Here is a 12999-nt window from a genome sequence, read left to right as displayed (position 1 = left end):
TATTATGAAGTTTCAAAAAATAACAGGTCTAACTTTTAACAATAATAAAACCAAGATACTTCTTGGTAATATAGAAGGAATTACAATTCCTCAGAAATACAAAAATATATCCCTCAGAACAATCAAATAACATATTTAGGAATAGTAATTACAAATAATATCAAAGATATTGCTCAAGTAAACTATAGTAACTAAACACTGAAAAGCACTCAGTATACCAGTAAAATCCAAAAAGGAGTGCAAAAATGTCAAGAAAGAACTCCCAGTGACTTCCGTTGCTTTTATAATGCATATTTAATAACACAACACGAACCAACACATTAACGCTATTCAAACAATAATGACTCCAGGCGTTTTCATCCAAAACAAATGGACTTCATCAGTATATTAACTATAGTAACTGTCTAACTAGAATATAAGATTTAATAAATAAATAAATGGAATAGACTATTATTTACTATGGAAGAAATACTGTCAATCATCAAAATTATTATCCTCCCTAAAATACTTTAATTAATTCAATCGTTGTCTTTATTTCCTTCCAAAATTATAATAAAAAATTCAATACATTAATGATTAAATTCTTTTGGCATCCTAATAAGCCTAGAATTGCTTTAAATTACCACATGTATGATTGGACAAAAGGAGGTATAAGTTTTCCAAATTTGGAATTATATACAATGTCCTCGATTATTGAAAATATTTCCCTCTTAATTAACAACAACAACTATTCTTCTAAATGGAAATTATACTTAACTTTATTATGTTGGGATTCTACTATCTCGCTAAATAATCAAAAAACATTAATAATAAAGAACTCTATCCTATGGATGATAAAAGATTTTTTTATAACACAATCAATTAAATCATATAACTCAAACTATATGCTAACTCTTTTTAAGACATTTAAAAATGATATCTTTAAGTTTACAAATTATAAAGTTTGGTTCTTTCTTCTTTATCCAGTATCCTTCACTCAAGGCCTTATACTCTCAACAGAGCTCACAAAAATGTTAATTTTCAAAAAGAGGGGTTTCATTTATTGGTCTCAACTAATGAGAAAGGACATAATTAAGTATTTAGAGGACCTGAAAAATGAATTTAAAATAGAAAACATATATTGGTTAAATTTACAAGAATATAGACAACATTTATCAAATGCTTTAGACGTAATGCCCCAAGATTTAATACAATCTATACCAAAAATAATATCATTTCTAATTACAAGCACTCAAAATGCAAATATTGCTAATATTACATTATCACATATTTGTAAAATATTAAGAGATGAAACAAATCAACATCCTCGAAAATATTGGCACTACTTTAATACAATTAATTCTCATCTTCCCAACGATCTAGATAAACTTAATATTTTAGAATCAGCTTATAAAACTACATCTTCTTTAAAGTGGAGAATTTATACTTGGAAATTTATGCATAGATCATTCATTACACCACATATCATTAACAAATTCAACAAGAACATAAACATGTGTTGGAGATGTAAAAAGATATTGAAAGCTGACTGGTCACATATGTTCTATGATTGCATACTATTACAAAATATTGAGAAGATATCAATTGTTTCTTACAAGGCTTGTTTACAGATAACTTTATGTTAACCAAGTCTTTAATATTATTTAACACTCCAATGCATCAAAATGTTAATAAAATGAAATATCCAATAATATGGACAGTACTGTCTGTAACAAGAAAAATAATAACAATCAATTGGAAATCTGATTCTCCTCCATCATTTCAAGAATTTAAAATACTTCTCATTTAAGTCTGCAATCTGGAGCTATTGACTATCAAGTCAAGAACAAATAAAAACATAAACAAAATAAGTTTGTGGAAAAAATTATTTGATTTGCTAGAAAAATATTAACTGTGAAAAACATATTTATTAAAATCTGATATACATGTGAGCGTCATTGTAAATACTTACGTTTCTTTGTTAGTTATAAATTGTTTAACTTTTGTATTGAATATACTTGAACTTCTTTTGTATTTAGTTCTTTTATTGAAAATTCAATAAAGTTGTTTTAAAAAAAAAAAAAAACAAGGTGGATAAATTAGAGACTCCACACAGAACCATAATCTAACAGAAAGGGTGAGGCTTAGCAAAAAAGACCGGAAAAAGGAAAATGCCAATAATATGCAGTAATATGTACTGCTGTTTGAAAGCTGAATTGGAGCATGCAGCTTTGATCACCACATACACCATGTTATAAGTACTGAAAAACAAATTAAATTCTGCTCCTAGTAGTAGCTGTCTGAAACCTGCCATTTGTAGAGTATTTGGAATAATCCTTTACTTATGTTTGGATTCAGCCATAGGGAGATTGAACAGTGTAATCAGCAACTACTCATTTCTTTATCATTCAAAGAACGCCATCTAATATTCTATTATATATTTCATCATTATGAAGAAAGGTCTTATATACACCTCTTATGAGGACTGTGCTGCCATTTCCTGTTTTTAGGATGGCATACATTACCTCATTTCCAAAATCTATGTCACACTTGAAATCATCTTTCACCATCTCTTCCCTCAATTATACATCCATCATAGTAGAAATCCACACTAAACTACTAGGAGTCATTATTGATGACCAGCTAAAATTTGATCTTCATGTTCTAAGTAATATTAAGAAAACCCATCAAAAACTTGGTCTCCTTTATAGAAACAAATACTTTCTCTCTAGTACTGCTAAAAGAGCTCTTTCACATACCTACCTGTTAACTACCCTTCACCATGGCTCTCAAATTTTCACCAACTTACAGACCTCACATCTCTAAACTTGAATCCACTTACAACAAGACTGCTAAATTTGCTGCTGAACTACCATACTCTACTCATCACTGCATAGCACTTAAAAAACTGAAATGGTCAGAATTTCCCATTACCTCCTCTTTCAGCTTCAAATAATTAATTCTATTCTATAACAACCCACTTTCTCTCACAGCATTTCATCTGTCATCTCTCTCTATACCCCTTCTTGAACCCTGCGTAGCTCTGAACAATATCTCCTAAACATTCTTAAACCTAAGTCTAACATAGGGAAATCTCTATAACTGTTACCCTGCTGAGAATTGGAATAAACTACCTCTCGACATCCGATACATCAGATCCAAATCCATGTTTAGAATGTCAGTAAAATTTCACTTTAAGGAAAATAAACTGTCTGTGCTATCTTCCTCCTGACTAAATATTCCCTCTAATTAAACTACTCTCTTATTCTTACTTCTACATCTGTGAAACCATACCTTTCTCCTTATTTCTCTTTATGGCAACTATATCACTCTTTCCTTCTCTCCTCTCTGTTTCTGTTTCTTTTCTGTAACTTATAAATTCTTAAAATCTTTTTCTTTTATTATACTTTTCTTAGCCAATTTTATTTGCACTTTTTTTAGTTTTTTTAAGACTTAAGATCTATCTGTATTTTTTATGCTACAATGTTTATTCAAAGTACTAGTAATCAACTCACAGCAAGAGGTTCTCCCATTCGATTCTTTGCTGGAGCGCCTTCTGTGTGGAGTCTGCATGTCCTCCTCGCAGTCGAGTGGCATTCGAAAGACATGCGTGAATGAGTGTGCCTTCGTTGAAGGTTGGGCATTGAGCTGGCACCGCGGGACCATAAAAATCTGCTGCCAATCATTAACAGACTGGAGTTCCGCTGTGGCGACCCCTAACCCGGAAAAGCCAAAAGAAGAACAACAACTAGTAATGTTAAATTCTATTGTTTATGCCTTCATAAATTTTGGATTTACTTTGTCTAATTATTGAATGTTTATTGTGGAGCTTTTCTCCCTGGGTCTCCACTGAAAAGGGGCTTTGTCCCAGTTGGACTAAACTGGTTAACAAATGTCAAATAAATAAATAAATAAATAAATAAATAAATAAATAAATACATTTCCTTCCTTATCTAAATCCCAATCATAGTTCCTTATGTACTATGTTTCTGTTATCACTACAATATCAGTATTATTATTTTTACATGAACTCCACAAGATTATGAAGTTTTATTGTACTGACTATGGCCAATGGAACCCTCTACTGAGCAATTTGCTTTTGTGTTTTTCCTTTTTGTGTTATACATGTTGATAGTGTGTGTAATTCTCTCTTTGCCATTGCAATCCATATACTGTTCCATCCTAAAGGATTTACATCACTGGCTAACATTTTGATTAAGAGATTAGGATTTCCTTGTTGCTGGTCTGTATATTTCAAGTGGTATAGTGCAAATGCTTCCTGTTAAAATTCTTACATCTGCCACAAACATCATTGCAGTACCCCTTCCACAGTGAGGGTAAATGATTGGCTGCTATGAGAGTGATGGCCCCCAGATTCCACACTTGTTGTCCCTCTTTGGATCCCTCACACCCTAGGTCTACTACAGTGTCACTATTGAGGTAGACTCCCCAAGGGATTAGTATACCAACCCAGAGAAGAGTTATGTTTAGGGTGCCTTGTAGGAGCAAATAGAGGTTCTAACAATGAGCAAACAGGGCAGCTAGAGAGGAACAGCCTTAGGATGCATGGGTCTGGGAGAACAAATTAAAACAGTCACACTATTTTCCACTTCTTTCCCATATAGTTCCTTCTAAGTATTTGTCAGTCTACTACATTCTCTCTGCACAACCTTACAGCATGACTGCATATGCATATTATCTGCTTTTACATCTTCACATCTCCAACTTCCTATTTTTACCCACTTCCATTCTGCCTTAAATCTTTTAGGTGGAACACTTTCTAGTGTAAACCAAAGTCAGTCCTGCCATTCTAAGCTCTGTTTCTTTTCCCATTACCTCCTCACATGGCTCTTGGCTTTCCCATACCTCACTCTCTTCCTCAACCTGTTTTAAAGTATCAATTTCTACCATAAACTCTCTTCTCACAGATCTTTGTAAACCTTACTTGTTATAACCATTAAGTTTTTACCGCAGTCATCTTTCACGACCATTTTTACAACCGTTTTCACCATTTTTCTCCTTTTTGTAGCCTCTTTTCCTTTATTAATCCCTCTACCAAGCTTCTATATACTAGTCACTATCTTTACTCAAAGAAATATTCTTGGCAGACAAAACTGTAGTTTTTCCATCTCTCCATCTTCTCACAAATTCTCTGTATATTCCAAACCCTCTTCATTACATTTTCTTATTACTTTTTGAAATGCTGCAACATGGTCTTCCTTTAGTAAGTCACTCACTTTTCACTTTACAGTCCTGTGGTTTTAATCTCCTCTCTTGTGTTATTGTGGTCCTTTCTATATCTTTCACCTTAAGTATTTCTTCCCCTCTCCCCCTTCACTTCCCATTGCTTCCACCTTAATTTTTTATTTTCTGTGCTCTTCAGTCTCAGTTCCATATTAATTGTAGCTGTAAATCACTTAAACCTTGTTGTCCCTCATCCAAATAGTTCCCTTTGTAACTGAAATCTATTGCTTCCAACTCTACACTTTCATCCTCTCTCTACAAACTTATAATACACTTTTTGTATCTTCAGCACTCTGTCTCCTAGCTTTAAGGCTACACATCATCAAATATATCACTATCGACAAAGTTAAAGTCTGAACTACTCGAACTCTTCTTCTAGCAGCTCATTGTTTCCAGACCATTTAAATAATAGTGTACTTACTGTCTCCATTACTTTACTCACAAAATATTTGTCATCTCCTACAGAACTAGGCAAACCTACATCTTTTCTCCCACCTCCCCAAAACCTTATCACTAAAGCTGCTTACTCTTGCATTTTTCTTAGATTTTCTTCCACCTATTGTATATTAACCTTTCTCTGTTTAGTTATTCATTCCCTATAACTTACAAATGATCTCCATGTCACTTTGACACTATCTTACTTCTCTCTATTATTCTGTCCCATTCAATCCTATTTAATTCAATCATCCCTGCCACTATTTCCTCTAACTATTTCATGTGCTCTAGCCTCTTCCACTTTCTCAAATTCCATCTCCACTTACTATCCCCATTCCATAATCACAAATGAGTGATAATGTACACTTTATCCATCTCACATGCTGTCTCCTTATCACTAGCATCCTTACTTGTCTGTTTACATACATCTCTACTAAAAGTATAGTGCCTCACTTACCCCATTTTCTCTTCAAACATCTGAAAGCCCAAGCTTATCCATATTCTGTTACAACATTATTTGACATGTAGCATTAAACTGTATCTGCTATACAACTTAACCAGTTCTGAGTTCAGCACCTTATTAGAGTCTCCACCCATTATCAGTCTATCTTTTTTCTTATGTACTTTTACCACTTTCTGGAAACAACTCATAAGATCTTTTGAACTATCACCATTTGGCCCATGCAATGACACCCAAATTAAAACATTTTGATAATAACTCACCACTGCAAACTACCCATCTACCTATATCACTAAATGTGCTCTCATCCCATAACCATCCCTTCATCTTTTAATAAAATGCCCGTTCTTCTCTTCCTACCCTCCTTAATACAGTTCTGTCTTATCCGCCTAAATCTTTTCTTCTGTAGCTTGACCACTTCTTCCTATTCACTTTTAACTCTTGAATACACTACATATAGCTCCCTCCTTAATGTAGCTGTAATTATTTACCTCACCCTTTGATCTACTAACATACAGCCCTTGCACAAACACCCCCCCTTAGCAATGATAGGTCTCAGCCAACATTGGTCATCCCTGTCGGTAGTATCTTAGTACATGTACACCTCAAACATTATATTCCCCCACCATAATTTATGTTGTTGCCTTATCCACTTGTGTCTCTGCAGTACCTCATTTAGCTTTTTGTCTCCATCCTTATTTTTGAATACTAAACCCTTCTCAATTTCCCTCTCCCTTATTTTAATCTTCTGTTCGTATGTTTTTGGATATATTGCTTCTTTAAAGTGATATAAAGAATGTGACATAGAAAAAAGGATGTTTGCTTAGCAGAAGTGCATACAACCTTTCAAACCGAATGGCTTTCGTTATTATATAGACCTCAGATTTATCTCCTACAGATGTATTCAAATTTAAAGAAAGATAATTCATTGTCTCTGTGCATCAAATACTAAGCTTTATTGTGCATACTCAATTTCTTTTTTCTCAAGGTGCAATATATAAACTCCTATCTCACCCCTATCTTGTTACTCAAGTCTTTACACAGTTTTCTCATTTTATTTATAAAACACAGCTCACTCATACCTTCCTAACTCTCTGGAATTTCACACATTTTTTGCCTCATAACTTTGATGTGTTCCTCATAAAATTTGTAGTTTTCTGCAGATCATTGAAGATTAAAGTCATTAAATAATGTTAGCCATTTGAGATTCAGAGTTCATATCATTCAGAAAATGCATTCTAATGCAAAATGTATTATTCTAACAACTTTCTAGGTTTCTAAGAGCAATATGTAACATCTCCCCCTGATTTGGGGCATTTGTCCCCCATTAATTTTGGTTTAATTCTTGCACTAAGAGACTGAGAGGTATGTTGCCACTGAATATGAAGTTTGGTGTTTAAGTTGCCACATCTGTCATGGCCATATGTCACTTCCCTTACTCTTCTCAGATCTTCATAGACTTGCTTTTACTCCTCTTTCTGGCTGATGCAAATAATTTTTATTGAACCCATATCATTTTCTCCTCCTATTGTAAAACATGTCTATCTGAGAGTTTCAACTTCAGGGTTTACCTCTGAGTTTTCTAACCAAACATATGACTAATAGGACCTCAAATAAGAATGTAAGGCTAGCTTTGGAGCAGACCCTGAATGTAGTTGAATTTGTCATGGCCCTAAAACCTGCACCATAAGAAGCACCACCATGGGATGGTGAAAATGAGGGCAGTGTACTCTCCACCATTTTTTAAATAACATACTGAGCAAATATTTTAATATCCAGTGCAGATAGTTGGTGTCAAGTTTTAGGTTTAGTGCATTCATTTAGCAGTAAGAGCAAAAGTTGAGGCAGGATCACTTACCTTTTCAAGATCAATGAATGATGTTGAGGAAGAATGTGGCAGGCTGGTGGCCAGATTGGATCAAGGAGTATAATGTTAGTAGATATGCAGAGCAAGGTAGAATTTATACTGATAATACCAAGTATATTTCTCCTCTCACAGGAACTAGGGCAATAAAATCTAAAAAAATTATTAATTATATTTAGGAAGCACTTGACATATGTATTACTAGTTGTGTAAGATGCCCTTATGATGGACAGATGATAGAAGTCAACATGAATTAGAGTACTGGGATTAATAAACATGGAATAAAATTTGTCAAAGCACCTAATGGGTTCCAACGGATGATATTGAGGGGGATCTATACTTGCCAATCAAGTGGTAATTGATTTTTCTCCGATGTAACCAAAATGTCAAGGAGCTCAAATTCAGAATCTTGAAGTATTATTCTGGAATTTAGATGATTTAATGTATGGTTTAACATGCTAAGGTTCATTTCTTGTAATTTAAGAATTAGCTTCTCCAGAGTTTCAGAAATACTACTTAATGCACTTAATGGCTTGCAAATTAGATTAATTATGTTCAGCCCTTCTCCTTTGAAAATCAGAATGGTGAACTTTCTGTTCCAGTTAAGCAAAACACTAAAAGAATGAGTGAGAAGGTCACTGAAAAACCAATCAGTAAAAACAAAATGAAAACTCCAGCAAAGCTAGAACTTGCACTGAGTGACCTCCCAAACCTCTTGTATTAGAGGCACATGGGATATATGCAAATGATCCCTATGAACATCAGGTGTTTCAGCTCATTGGCAATTCTGAATGCCCATAACTTGTTTCGTTGTTTTATTGGACAATTTCAGGCCAATAAAACCAAACCCCACTAGCTATGGATATGCATATTTTGTCCTTGTTATGACTTCATCAGCACAGCAAAAGCAGTGTTTGACTAAGCATTAGAAACACAGGGCTGTTATACCCAGCTGATGTCCATTACCATTAGGATCACTGCAGAAATATCCCAAACAACAAACTAAAACAATGAGTGAGAAGGTCACTGAAAAACCAATCAGTAAAAACAAAATGAAAACTTCAGCAAAGCTAGAACTTCCACTGAGTGACCTCCCAAACCTCTTGTATCAGAGGCACAAGGGATATATGCAAATGATCCCTATGAACATCAGGCGTTTCAGCTCATTGGTGATTCTGAATGCCCATGACTTGTTTTGTTGTTTTACTGGACAATTTCAGGCCAATAAAGCCAAACCCCACTAGCTGTGGATATGCATAGTCCAGCCTTGTTATGAACTCGTCAGCACAGCACAAGCAGAGTTTTTGACTAAGCATTAGAAACACAGGGCTGTTATACCCAGTTAATGTCCATTACCAAAAATATCCCAAACAACAAACTAAAACAATGAGTGAGGTGGTCACTGAAAAACCAATCAGTAAAAACAAAATGAAAACTCCAGCAATGGAATTGGGGCAGGGATGATTAATTTAATGGGGTCTGCTTTAATTATGCATATAGACAGCTAGATTGTACTAATATGATATCAATCTATATGAATTTACATATAGAAAAAGATTGGAAATCCCTCAATTGTTTCGATCTGTATATATTATCCAAGTACTTATTTAATTAAAATATGAATTATTTGCATCTCTATTTTAATATAGCCTGGCTTGTTGCAGTTTTAAATAAATATGCAGTTAATTTCTGATTTGTTTTTTGGTCTTTTGCTAACATTGATATTTCTATGTTTATTAAAAAAAGAAAATGCTTTTTTATAACAAATGTATTTAGACACTCCCTACTAAAGTACAATAAGGCACCTTGTGGGGGCTAGTTGACTAATGAATACCTTCCAAATATGCATTTTATCCTTTTCTTCTAGATAAAATTAATTTATTAAATATCACGTAAGTGAAACAAAAGATATTCTAGCTTATCTCTTTCTGTTTCAAAGGTCAAATGATTATGAATGACATCCACCACATAAATGGTTTCCATGCTAACAGATTGAGATCTCACTGACAAGAGATTATTTCATGCAGGAATCAACAAAAATTCAGTTAAGCAGTGTGGATCTATATTAATATGCTTTCCCTTCTTCGTGATGCAGACAAGTCTGTTATATTTGTCAGGAGATTTGCAAGTGTAGACATAAACAAGCAAAAAACTACCAACCACTCTGACATTTAGTTTATGTAATTTAATTGCAGCTGAGCATCAGTATAATAAAACATAATTCCTTGAATGTGTCCTGACAACTTGTATGCAGTGAATGGCTTACTTATTAGAAATAAATGCACTTTTCAAAGTTATTTCATACTGTTAAGAAAAATTAGATAATGCACAGTTTGTAATCAATCTAAAACTCTTCCTAGATATCTCTGGGTGTAAATCATAAGTGATGAAATATCACTTTCATGTCCTGAAATCTACGAAAGTCTGAATCCCTGTCACTACAGCAATTCAATCATTCAGCCTATAAAGTATGTGCAAAAAAAAAAGGGTAACAGGTACTTGTATAATGTATCTCTCTACTTGTGTTTGCTATACAAAATGTAGTTTCTGTATTCTTTTTCATTCCTTCCAAATGTTATCATTACTGATGTGAGCAACATGAGGCACAAATAATATTTATCAAGTCTGTCCAATAATTAACTACTGCCCTTCTACATTATACTGTATCCACAAGCTATCGCAAAACCGCCACAGAGGTCACAAGAGTACCCACCACAGACTCTGGCAATTTATTCCCCAAGTCCACCAAGCTCTACACAAAAACACTTTCACACAAAACTTCACACTGATGCCCCCTTTTATCCCTGCTCCTCTTATATGAGATATATCTTCTGACACACCTCCTTCTAATATAATATAGCAGTGTCAGTGAAGCAACAAGTAACACACTCACCTTTGGTGCAGAAGGCTGTGAGCTCTATTCCCATACCAGGTAGATGAATTACTGACACTGCAGTATAGCATAAGGGAGGTGCTGCACTTCTGAGTGTGCTATCATTTGAATGAGATGTTAAACTGAAGCCTCATTTGTTTGAGTTGATGGTAGCTGAGCTGGATGTAAAAGATCCCATTGCATCAATCAAAATGAATAGGGAAAGTTGCCCAGTGCTCTGGCCAAATTTCCCGTAATAGTATAAATACCACTTTGGGTCTCCCCTGAAAAGACGCTACTAGCCTCGTGGGACTAACCAGATTAACAAAGGATAAATAAATAAAAATAAATAAATATAACATTACTGTATAGTCATATGACCTCAAGATCAGTACAGTACTTGAGTTTGTACCACTTAGGTATTGCTTCATTTCTGAGGTCCATCAGCCTCAAAGAGAATATGTATGTATTAGTGGGGAGTCAAGGGCACAGCTGGCCACATGGGATGATGCCAAGGGGCTGTTCTACTGTAAAAGCATATGTATAGTTTGCACACTGTGCTTGCATTAGCTATTTTGTGCCTCTGTATCATCCAGATATATTGCTTTGGTTATATTAATATTCAATGTTATTTACATTCATTTTGATGTCATTGTTTTAAATTCAAGCAGTTGTAGTTCCATATTTGAAGTTCAAACTTCAGAAACTAAAGTGTCCATGTATCTTTTTTCTTTTCACTGTTTAAGTTCTACTCACAAACAATACTTTCTTCATGGATAATTATACCCCAGGTGTATTACCATGTTATTAACCAGATTAAATCTTAAGTGCTGCTGCATCATCCAAGCAAATAATTTCTCCAAATCCTTCTCTAGATGCTTTGCCCATTCCTCCAAGCTGCTCCCACATTCATAGTATTAGTCTTATTAATATCTATTTATATTAAGCAGCACACTAAGCCACATCATGTCCATTGAATTTAATGTTGTACTCTCCGTAGACAGATGACCGCTTACTGCTACCCTTTGCATTGTACCGAAAAACCATGCTTTCAGCCACTAAACAACTGCATACCCCATCCCAAACCCTTTCATTTGTTGACATTTTTTGTATCTGAAACTTGTTAAAGACTTTACTACAAATTTTAAAACACAAAATCATATAGAGGGTAGCCTTTCAAGTTCTGCCATGATCCAGTTCTAACAGGTGGCATATTAGATTGATTACACTTATTTTCCGGAGTTCATGCAGAACAGGATCATGTAAATCATTGCCTGTTAGAAAACCCATCTGTTGTGTTTTTCTTTCAATCTTCTCCATTACCCTGACTCTACCAATGTTAAACATACTCGTCTCTGGTTCTCAAGATCAAGTCTACATCTTCTTACACAATGGCACCTCAAAACCTCTCCTCTAATCACCCAGAATGCTCCCATACATCAAAGACCTCATGAAAGCCTCTAGTAGTACAACAGCTAAATGCTCTAGAGAAAGTTCTGACCAATCAAACAGCATCTCATAAAATAGAAAAGAAGTTACAACTCTTGGGACTACAGTTTTTAGAAGCCATGTATCTAAAGTTTGGAACAAGGTGCAGTACTCATTAGTACAGTGAATAATAAACATGATTTTAAGAATCGGTTCCTTTCCTACTACCTTACACAAAATATACAAAGTAAGCCTAACATAATTTCCCATTGGTTTTAAGCATAAAAGTGTATGAACCTCACTCTTTCCTTATGCATTACTACTCCTGCTTCACTGCAGATATAATCCCTGTAGAATGACTTCCATACATTAAAAAATAAACATCATGTAAATATTTTAAATATGTTCTTAATTTATACTAAACTTCACCTCATAATAATTCCTCTAAAAACATATCTGTCTAAACCACAGTATGTAACAAATGACATAACTTCAGAGAGAGAGAGAGAGTGTGTGTGTGTGTGTGTGTGTGTGTGTGTGTGTGTGTGTGTGTGTGTGTGTGTGTGTGTGTGTGTGTGTGTGCTGTGATATTTTGCCTTTATCATCTGACTTCTGTATTATTGCATGTTTCTGAGTACCCCATTATTATGACCACTGATTAAATGTCTGACCTTTTATGCAGTGTATCTTTTTTAAGCTCAGTCTTTGTGCCCACTG

This window comes from Protopterus annectens, chromosome 6.part0, assembly GCF_019279795.1.
Source record: "Protopterus annectens isolate FY-2018-M chromosome 6.part0, PAN1.0, whole genome shotgun sequence".
Taxonomy (NCBI): Eukaryota; Metazoa; Chordata; order Ceratodontiformes; family Protopteridae; genus Protopterus; species Protopterus annectens.
This window is presented reverse-complemented; position numbering follows the sequence as displayed.